Source organism: Pteropus alecto, unplaced genomic scaffold (genome assembly GCF_000325575.1).
Source record: "Pteropus alecto unplaced genomic scaffold, ASM32557v1 scaffold11, whole genome shotgun sequence".
NCBI lineage: Eukaryota > Metazoa > Chordata > Mammalia > Chiroptera > Pteropodidae > Pteropus > Pteropus alecto.
This window is the reverse complement of record NW_006431956.1, coordinates 2,128,279-2,137,088: the sequence shown is the minus strand read 5'-3', so window position 1 is coordinate 2,137,088 and position 8,810 is coordinate 2,128,279. Positions and strand designations below refer to the sequence as shown.

The following is an 8,810-nucleotide window of genomic DNA, read 5'->3' as shown; positions in this document are numbered from 1 at the left end:
TCCGATAGACTCACTTCGTTCCTAATTTCTCCCATCTCCTTCACCAAAGACGCAAATTCGAGGCCCCCAAATTAAGGTTTCTGCGGAATTTTAGGAAAGGAAAATAATTCTTAACATGGTAGGCAGGGAAGCAGATCTTACGGAGAAGAATCAATGGTTCACTAGTTCTCAGCAGTATTCACCCGATGGGGAGACATGAGAGGAAGGATCGAGAAAAATGAGATGCAAGACAGAACTGATTGACAGATGAAGCCCCTCCTAGGAGACCAATAAATACTTTTAGGTCTGCGATTTGTCGTTGCTGTTGTTGTTTTCAATAGAAGTAATGCAACAATTAAAGGACTTGGAATTGCTTCAAGGGTAAACTGAGGGAGGGTCCACTCAGAGGAAGGGGGTGGCCGGTTTCTCTGTCTCCCCACAAAGAAGTAGAGCGGGGACCCAGGGTGAGCTCAAAGGAAGGTTGACACGAGGCTGGAGACTTCATATTCCTTGGAGCAAGATGACAGAAGCTTAGGGGCCTGGAAAATAACAACGGCTCATTCCCAGGGCCTCTTCCCCCGCAGAGCAAATAAGCCTGGGCCTGGAGAGATGCTGGCTGGCCCATCCCCGCCTGGCCCATCCCCGCCTGGCCCATCTGCGCTGTGAGACACCCGTCCAGGTGAGGGCGGAGCCCTCCAGTCCTGACAAATGGGAAAACATCAGCCTGGGGGCACTGACTGCTCCTAAATCGAGTTTTCAGTTCAGGGCAAAAAATAAACCCAGAGAGGAATTTTCCACTGCCCCATTAATCACGAGAGCAGCCTGAGAGCAGGAAACACCGGCAGGCAGTCTGGGTCGGGTCATAGGGCCCACCCAGCCCACCCAGCCCACCACTGCTCATTCCCTAACGGGCCCGCCCTCCGCCGTGTCTGCCCCCGTGGGTGCTCGCTTGTGGGAACAGCGTGTGGGTGTGTTTTGCCTAACACACGAGGTGGGTGGCAGGCGGGTGGCCTGATACCTGTGCACAACTTGAAGACTATTAGAGGGACGCCCCTGACCGGAGACCTTCCGATCTTGGGTTCACGGCGCCTGACACGACCCTGAGAATCGGCTCCTCCATCCGAGCATTTTCCTGCCCGCGTTCCTCTCCCGAGACAGCTCAGAACCGTGGCTAAGAGGTCACTCCACCGCTGACTAGCTGCGTGAACCTCGGCGTGTCATTCAGCCTCTCTAAGCCTCTGCACCCTCACCTGTAAAAATAATAACAGAATTTCCTTTATAACATTGTTGCGAAGAGTCGGCAAGATAATGCACGTCCAGAACACGGTACCGAAACACTGAGGCAGTGCTGGTTGGGTATCTATTGAACAATCATCCGTTGCTGATGGGCGGCCTCCGAGGACCTGTGGTTTCTGCCCGCAGGGAAGGCATCGTCCCGTGGGGGAGACCAGCGCTGGAAACAAACAGCTATGCCAGCACGTGGGAACTCTGTGAGGTGCGTGTTACAACCGCCGTCTCACAGATGACCTCATGTAGCTCCCCAAGAATGCCACAAGGTAGAACTTACTGTGGCCGTTTCACACACCCAGTGAGGCTGAGGTCCAGAGGTCACTGGGTTAATTAGTGGACACTTGTAGACACGAACCCAGGTCTTCTGAGTCCAAGTCTCGTGCATTCACCCGTCCCTTCTTCTTCTCTAAGCATCAGGTGGGCTTCCTAAGCTTCGCTCAGAAGACCACGTGATGCTGGACTTGAGTGCGTTCATCCATTACGTGACCAGCTTCGCCAGGTCGATGCAAAGCTACCCGCCGATTTCCATCAGCGGTGACTCACGTCGTTGTTGCTGCCCCTGTTCTTCGCCATTTTAGAGATGCAACTCTGAATGTCACCCTGGAACGTGTGGCCCCGGGACCATAAACTGCCACCAGGCCATGGCTGCTGAAGGCTGCCCTTCCGTGCCTGACGGTGATGGTTCAACATTGCATCCTGCACGGACGATCAGAGTGCCACACAGACGAGGGGCCAGGCTTCCTGCCTCTCACGGAAGTCACTCTCTCATCTTTCAGAAAAGGAAATAAAAAGATCATGCGATGGGAATCCGGCAGAATAACGTCAAGGAGGCCCGAGGAGCGGGGCAGGGAGGAGGGTGGGGGCCGGGGAAGGTACCCTGGCCCCAGAGGCCCACCAAACACCTTAGCTGTGCACGTTCTAAGCTAAGAAGTAGAAAGCAATTTTATTTCTTCTAAATTCTCATGGTCTGTCCCTCTGGCTTGCAGTAGTTACTGAGGGAATCAGTCTCAAAACAGTCAGCTGGCTGGCATGCCGCGACATCCATGATCTCAACCTAATTTCCAACTCTGGTCCCCAGACTTCTGAGCATTGCTGGAGAAAGTCCCTAAGGCATTAAACATATTGATAGTTGGGCCCTTCTAATAATACTATTAATAGTCACCATCTGTCGACTATCTACTCTATGCCATGCACTTGGCTAATAGTTCTACCTATGTCATTTCATCTAACCACCAAAGAAATCCTCATTTTACAGATGAGAAGATACATTTTCTACAATCTAAAACTTGCGATTCGATGATTCTGTCCCCATGAGCTCTGCTCAAGCTCCGGGAACTTGGGGAATTAACCAGAACTTGGCCTCGGTGTCTAATTTTAAGAACATCTGAGTTTGTGCAGCCACTAATTCTCTTTATGACGAGCCACTCATACAGAATTTGCCACAGCTATTAATCAGCTCTAACCGGAAGTCGATAGGAGAGCAGAGGTAGGAGAAGCAGTCAGGCCTGTTTGTCTTAATGTGTCTGAATCATTTCTCTTTCAGGTTTGAAGTGTTAAACATCTTTCATGCCACTGGGTCACCACTGACGGCCTGTGTCTGGGACGGAGTGGGCACGCGATACTTTTATTGAAAATGTTTTCCTCTGTAGGAGGTAATTGAATTATCGTGCACGCACAGCCGTAACGCAAAACCAGACAAGTTTGCCTTGATCACATGGAAACACATCTTCCAAAAGTGCCAAAAAGAAAAAACGTGCCTCCTCGTCTGCTCTAGGGTTCTACGATTTCCAGATTTGGGGAGAAGCAAAGACCCGAGTCCTAAATGATGGCTGATCGCAGCCTGTGCCTGAACGCTTTAGCAAACCGGTTTAGATAAGAGTTCAGAGAGTTAGTTGACTGACCCTTAAATGAAGCTCCAAGGACACCGACCACACACAGAGCAGAAGCCGGTCTACAGCGCAGAAACCCTCTTCCCAGAGGAAGAACAGGCCCTCTGAGTCCTTGTCAAGTTGGTCCCCAATCCGAACACAGGAGAAGCAGGAGCGGACCTCGCTGACCTTTCTCCAGTGAATTTCGCCCTACGTACAGAGAAGGTGACCCCGAAAAATACCCTCTTCTCCGCCCAAATACTAAGCTTCCGGTGTCTGCTCTGATAGAGGAGATAAAACGCACAGGCATCTCAAGATAACGAATCAACCCAAACTAATACATATTCGAATTGAGAATCTCAAGATACACACACAGACACGCAAATGCTTGCACATCCGTGGAGAAACATGTGAGAGCACACGCTTTCAGAGATAAACACCCACTTTTGTGACCACCCTCATTATGACTTGGATCCGATCCTATTATTGGAGGTCAATGTCTCAATAGTTCTAAGTCTTATTATCTTGTTCCTTTTTCTGAGGCTTCCCCGATACGTGCGAGGCTAATAGCCACGCTACCAGTATTTTGCACGTTAAGTCAAATAGCACGTTGCATTCTAACATGTTTTAGAGTTATTCAGCTACTTGACCTCAGTCTTAGCCCAGCTAACAACCCTTGGGGGTAACAAAAGAGGCCACAATGGAGCTGACAACACTTCCGATGGATACATCCTTCATCCAAGGACCTGCACGCTGTAATTACCATGATATTCCATGGTCTCGAAATGAGGAAACTCTAGCACAAGGAGAGCGAGCCCCTGGACCGGTATCACGTAACACGAGAAAGTGAGGACAAAGCCTGAGAATCTCTAGCGGTCTGGATATTTTTCATCACTTGCTGTCATAAACCTAGTGATTCCAAGAGGCAGGAAAAAAATCAAATTCGAGCCCTTGGCAAATACGCACTTCTCATACTGATGACTTTACTTCTCGCCTCTTGATAACACTGACAGAGAAAAGTGCAAATTAAAACCTGAATTGTATTGGGGGGGAGGGGGGACGAGCAGGAGAGTGACAGCGAGAGTGACGGCCGAGAGAGAGCGGGCCCGCACGGGTGCCCGCCCCCAGCCTCCAGCGGGCCGACTGGGCCACGTGCATTAACGTCGCACGGCTCAAAGGCATGGCACACCTGGATGTCTGCATCAAAAAAGGCATCTAGAATTCTTTCAAGACAAGAAAGTCTTTTTCCTCACCCAAATGGGCACATTCTGCTCAGTTATCAAGTTGGAAAATGTCCAAGAATTAAAGAGACTGCGTCCCTAGGTCCCATTATAGCCCTCGGTGTCCTAGCCGTAGGTTCTGTGACCGCCACGGTTGACTCTGTGTTGTGCCATCGGCTCTTACATATAACTGGAGGAAGTGGGAATTTCATCGTGTGGATGAATCGATAAATTTCATCTAATTACTTCAGTGCCACGTTTGTTGGTCCTGGCTTTGTCTCTCTGGGGCGGAAAGCAGAAAATTCTCAGGATAGCATGTTCCTCCAGTACCATAAAGTCTGCCAAGCACACAAGGCGCCGTGGTCACTTCGTTGCCTGACGTCTAACAGATGGGTGATGAAGATGGACCATCGCTGTCCTCAGATCCACAACTCGGTTACCAGAACCAAGCTCCATTCCCACTCTGTCTATAGCACCACTGGGTCATGCTCACGTCACCTTCATCCCTGCCTTATGACCCACTGGCCTCTCTGCGGGTGGAACACGGTCAAGGCTGGTATGAGGGCAGCTGGGAGAGAGCCCCGGCCAGTCGCTCCATCCGGGTTAACTGCATTTGCTGCCACCTCGCTTGCCTTGGGATTCATTTTAGGAACAACTGTAGCCTTTGGGATGTTTTTTTGTTTTTTTTTTGTTTGTTTGTTTTTTTAATCCGGATGAAAATAATTCTCAGAAACACAACTTCTGTGGAATCATGGATTCGAGAAAAGGTTAAAAAGTGACTTCGGTATCAACTGGATGAAGCCGCTGTTTTTCCTTACGATGTGGGAAATCGATAGAACTTTGAACGTGGTCAGGGGGTCCCCGAAGGAAGTGGACTGGAGTGGCCAAGGAGAGAAGGCTGTCGCCTCTGAACAACAGAACGGTTGAAACGAAAAGCAGGTAAGACAGCGAGAAGCGTTTGGGGTAAAGTAATGGACGATTACAGCGGTGTCTGCTGTCCTTCAGATACATGAGTCGAAATCTTCACCAGCCCCTGCGCCAAAGGCCCCGGATCAGGCTGCAGAAAGGGGAGATCATTTTAGCCACGAGAGGGTTACGATGCTGGTAGTATGGAGACAAAATTCTCGACGATTCCCTTACAGAAGGTATCCCAAGAATAGGGGGGTGGCTCCCTAGAAACTGCTGGGACAGGTCAAGGCCCAGAGGTGGGAAGAAAAGTAGATTAGCCACTATTAAAATACAATTATTCGTTAAGTCCACTCCAGTACTGGAAAACTGTACGATTACTAAAGAATGATGCAAATAGCCTCCTCCGGTTAAGGTGTTTTTTCCCTCGAGGGTCCCCTAGTGTCATGAGCTAAATATTTTTATGACCATTTTGAAATGGAGAAGCCATTTTGCATATGCCTTCAAATTCCTGGCCCTGTTTGCTACCTCTTCCGCTCCCCAAAGGAAAAATACTTCTCCCAAGTAAGTCAGTTGTATTGTGTGTAGGGTTCTTCTATGCGCGCACGGTACAGACCTCGCCTGCTGACATAGCTCTGCCTTTGCCAGGAGCACCTGCATGTGAGGCTTTTCTCCTGTTCTCAGTTGATATTTCTGATGTAATAGTCTAGATACTACAGAACTTAATTTCTCGGATTCCATATAAGCTCAGATGTTGTTACCTGTCTTTTAATAATGCTGATTTTGTCGAACCAAAGAAAGATCAATGGATGTTCTTTATTTTCTTAAAAAAAATTTTTAATAAAACCTGAATTGTACTCACTTTAGAATTCTAGGGCTTTTGCTGGAATTTCAGACGGACAGTTAGAAATCGGGCTTTGTTGTCCAAGTCCTTGGCGAGCAGCCGCCTCCGTATTCGTGTTTCGTGCCTTTGTGAATAAAGCAGGTTCGTTCACTGTCCGATCACTGTCTTTTTAAAGCCTGGTAGCCGCCTCCTGGAAGGGAGGTCGTTTGGGTCTCCTTTGGCTTTGGGTCCGTTTGAGGGCTTCCCTCGATGGGGTCACTGACGACAGGCCGACGTGGTGGCACCTATTCGCGCGGCACGGAATTGCCTGGTCTCGGGGTGCTTTGGCTTCAAGGATTAGGCATGAGAAAACACCCTAACACCCAGCTTTGCCTCGGATGTCACAGGCAGTAACTAGTTGCCTTTCACAACCGCGACGAAGAATACCGGTTGGCCTCCCCGAGAGGCGAGGCCGCCCCGCACTGAAGGCGTTCAGTACAGTCACTCTTGGGGTCTTAAACACACCCAGAAACCAGAAGGGCGCTGAGCCAGGCCTCCCGGGAACCGCCCCGTTCTGCTGCCCCCTCAGGCATCCACCCATCCTCTGTGGTCCCACCTTCCGTCCCAGTTGGGGATGTTTATCCAGAACAAATTATTTGGACTCATTTCCCAAAGCATTGGGTTTGGGCTGACTTAGCATCTCCCCCCACCCCACCTCCACCTTTGCCCCCGAATGTGCTAGAGCAGTGCTTTCCAGGACCCCTGGAGGGCCCCCCTACGGGTTCTGCATGGGGGAGACAGCCCCCCGACTCTCCCCACCATCCGGGCACCTCTCCTATGACCCACCATTAACGAACCCTTGCCAGGTAATCCACTGATAACTAAACTCTGGGAAGACCTCAGTAATTAAAGGGATAATAATAACTCTTCGACATCATGGGCCGGAGTGGTGACTAACATCGTTCCCCGGACATCACTTAAATCTCCAGAATGACTAAATGCGTGAATATCCCCTTGTGACAGATGGATCGACTGACGCCATTTGCTATTAAGTGACAGAGCCAGAATTTGCATCCAGCCCATCCAGCTCCAGAATCTGTGCTCTTTACCATGATGTCAACAGCTTAGAAGGGCGAAGGGACAAATGGCCGCCTGTAACAGGGCTGACCCTGGCCTTGGCAGCCCCGTTTGCAGATCAAAGAACCCTCCTTTCAGCTCCTGCTTCAGGTCGAGGGGTGGCCACTCAGAGAAGAAAGCGGAGTCCGACAAGCTGTGTGTTCAGGACTCTGAACACACAGCTTCTCTAACGAAGCCTCCGTGTCCTCCTACGGAAAACGGGGATGGTGAATAATAATACCTACGCGCTAGGGCTGTTGGGGAGATTAAGTGAGGAATCACCTGCAAAACACATGGCAAGCGCTCATTGTCCAGAGACACCAAGTCTAGGAACACAGACGCCGCCAACGGTTCATCGATATTGATTTCCTTACGGGAAAACGATTGCTACATTTCCAGACCTGGTGGCCGCCTTGTGCATTAGCCAGTATTATTTTTCAGCAAAGCGCATGGTGCTTGGGTGCATGGTGCTTGAGAGTCACCAAAAGGCCCCTTTGCCCCCAAACATTGCATCATTCCTGGTGCCTAGAATTCCCACGGGAGCTTGATTTAGGTTTTGAGAGGTTCACGGCTTCTTTTACGTGCAAAGCTCAACAGAGAAGCCTGCTCTTCCCTACCAACCTCCGGGAGAATAAGACTTTTTTTTAGGTGGAAGATCAGTTTATCCCTCTCGGGACGGCAGCCCGGTCTCCTGTCACCCCGGTGGATTTCCGCCCGGAGGCAACGAAGCCCCGTCATCGCTGGGAACCGGTCTCAGACGCGGAAAATGAAGACGCTCCTTTCTCCCTTCAAGTAGCCTGAAACCCACTCCCGACTGTCGACTGTCGAGTATTCCATTCTGTTTTATCTCTTAAGCCTTCTTTAAACATCCTCTAGAGGTGCCACCCGGGACTTGCGTGAGGCCACGCCCACGCCGGAGCTCTTGGCCGGGTGGGATCCAACAGGAAGCTGAAGCCGTGTTAATTATAGGGCCAAAAGGTTGGGCCGAGGGGGGCATGGGGCTCCCGTATGAGACATTCCATATTTCACGTGGCCGAGCTTGATCCTTTAAGCACTGGAAACACCCAGAGGGCAAACTGTCAGCACCACGCACAAGAATCTTGCCCTGAACAAAATGACCTTTGAGTTCTTAACTGGTTTCATGTTCCTGAGGCCTCTGCATACACGTCCCCCTCCGCCTGCTCTCCAACACCTCCAGTGCGTTTATGTGCCGGCCGGGTTGGCCCTCTCCGGCCGGCACGGTCCAGTCTGCCGACCATGGAGAAACGTGATGCTTAACCAAATGAGGACGCCTCGAGCAAGGCAACACATTGTGCTGATTTGCAAACTCGGGCCAGCCATCCTGAGCATCCTCGCTCACTAAGTGACAACTCTGTCTTCAGCGAAAGTCCGCTGGGAGACTCTCGGATCGAGTTGGGACTCTTTCTTGACACATCCTCGCAAACATTAGGTTCAGTGGCTGATGGGTGCAAAACACAGTTCTAAGACATGAAACAAAACATCCATGGAAGGAATGGGACTTTTATTTTTTTTGGGGGGTGGGGAAGACGTGAGATCACCCATTTGGGATAGCTGTATCTAGATATCGAACATCTTTTTGTCAGCAGG

General features: G+C 50.4%; 1 pseudogene; it reads left to right on the top strand.

Moving 5' to 3' along the window:
* Window positions 1–4,394: 4,394 nt before the first annotated feature.
* LOC102893134 overlaps window positions 4,395–8,810 on the top strand; it is a 10,957-nt pseudogene continuing 6,541 nt past the window's right edge.